This window comes from Micromys minutus (genome assembly GCF_963924665.1).
Source record: "Micromys minutus genome assembly, chromosome: 3".
In the NCBI taxonomy this organism is placed as follows: Eukaryota; Metazoa; Chordata; class Mammalia; order Rodentia; family Muridae; genus Micromys; species Micromys minutus.
In genome coordinates this window covers 53,238,714-53,240,967 of record NC_137972.1, presented here as the reverse complement: position 1 = coordinate 53,240,967, position 2,254 = coordinate 53,238,714, and positions in this window count along the sequence as shown.

The following is a 2,254-nucleotide window of genomic DNA, read 5'->3' as shown; positions in this document are numbered from 1 at the left end:
TCATTTTGATGTGTTCTTGGATTCTGTTTGCAAGAATTTTATTGAGTATTTTTACATCAATGTTCATGAGGGAAATTGGTCTAAAATTCTCTTTCTTTGTAGGGTCTTTGTATGGTTTAGAAATGAGCGTAATTGTGGCTTCAAAGAATGAGTTGGGTAGTATTCTCTCTGTTTCTATTTTGTGGAATAGTTTGGAGAGTATTTGGTATTAGGTTTCCTATGAAGGTCTGATACAATTCTGGACTAAAACCATCAGGTCCTTGGCTTTTTTGGTTGGGAGGTTTTTGATGACTGCTTCTATTTCTTTAGTGGTTAGGGGGCTGTTTAGATGATTTATCTGATCCTGATTTAACTTTGGTACCTGGTATCTGTCTAGAACATTGTTCATTTCTTTTAGATTTTCTAGTTTTGTTGAATATAGGCATTTGTAATTGAATCTGATGATTTCTTGACTTTCTTCAGTTTCTGTTGTTGTGTCTCCCCTTTCATTTCTGATTTTGTCAATTTGGATACTCTCTCTGCACCCTCTGGCTAGTCTGGCTAAGGGTTTATCAATCTTGTTGATTTTCTCAGAGAACCTGCTTCTGGTTTTGTCGATCTTTTGTATAGTTCTTTTTGTTTCTATTTGGTTGATTTCAGCTCTGAGTTTGATTGTTTCCTGCTGTCTACTCCTCTTGGGTGTATCTGCTTCTTTTTGTTCTAGAGCTTTCAACTGTGCTGTCCAGTTGTTAGTGTATGCTCTCTCCAGTTTCTTTTTGGAGGCACTCAGTGCTATGAGTTTTTCTTTTAGCACTGCTTTCATTGTATCCCATAAATTTGAGTATGTTGTGCCTTTATTTTCGTTAAATTCTAAAAAGTCTTTGATCTCTTTCTTTATTTCTTCCTTGACCAAGGTATCATTGAGTAGAGCATTGTTTAGTTTCCATGTGTATAGCAAAATGCTGGATCCTGTCTATGTATCCAGTCTGACAGTCTATGTCTTTTTATTGGAGAATTGAGTCCATTAATGTTAAGGGATATTAAGGAATTTTATGATTGTTGTTTCCTGCTATTTTTGTTGTTAGAGGTAGAGTTATGTTTGTGTGCTTTTCTTCTTTGGTGTTTGTTACAGGAGGATTACTTTCTTGATTTTCCTAGGGTGAAGTTTCCCTCTTTGTGGTGGAGTTTTCTGTGGAGAGCATTTTTGGTACCTTCGGACAGTTGATGGCAGAGTAATATTAATATTATCCCAGGACATCTTGGGGCTGGCCTAGGCAGGAATCTGGTCTTCTTATTGTGTCCTAGATTTCCTAGATATTTTGGGTTAGAAGCTTTTTGATTTTTGTATTTTCTCTGACTGTTGTGTCAATGATTTCTATGGTATCTTCTGCTCCTGAGATTCTCTCCTCCATCTCTTGTATTCTGTTGGTGATGCTAGGCTAGCATCTCTGACTTCCGATGTCTTTCCTAGGTTTTCCAAATTCAGGGTTGTCTCCTTTTGTGTTTTCTTCATTGTTTCTATTTCTGTTTTATGTTTTTTCACCCGTTTATTTGTGCTTTCCTTTAGCTCTTTAAGTGATTTTTTTTTTTTTGTTTGTTTCCTCTTTAAGGGCCTCAACTTGTTTGCATATGTTCTGGTTTTTCTGTACTTCTTTAAGTGTGTTATTGATGCACTTCTCAAAGATCTCCATCATCATCGTGAAGTATGATTTTAAGACTAAATCTTGTTTTTCTGGTGTGTTGGGATATCCACTATTTGCAATGGTGGGAGAACTGGGTTCTGATGTTGCCAGGTTGTCTTGGTTTCCCTTTCTTAGAGTCTTGTGCTTGCCTCTTGCCATCTTGCTGTAGGTAATACTAGGTGATCTTGTCTCTTACTGGAGCTTGTCTCTCTTGTGGGTCTGTGGGCCCATGGTCTCCAGAAGGAGATTGTTCCTGGGTGTTTGTCTCTCTGGGTAGGCTATGAGTTTTGATGGCAGAGCCCAGTCCTGATGAAACTGGGCCAAATCTGTCTTTGGGCCAGAAGTGTGTACACTCCCAGGCAGTACTGCTGCCTGCTCCGGGAGAGTTCTGGGCGACTACTCCTGGGGTAGACAGTGGGCAGAAGTTGACTCACCCTTCCACTTAGGATGGAGAGCGCTCCTCTCAAAAGTATCGTTAATGAATTCTTTGAGAATTGCATATAGTGTTTTTGGTGTCTCTTTTCTTTTTAAATTTGAAAAAGGTCTCAATGTGTAGCCCTGACTAAGCTGACACTTACTATGTAGACCAGGCT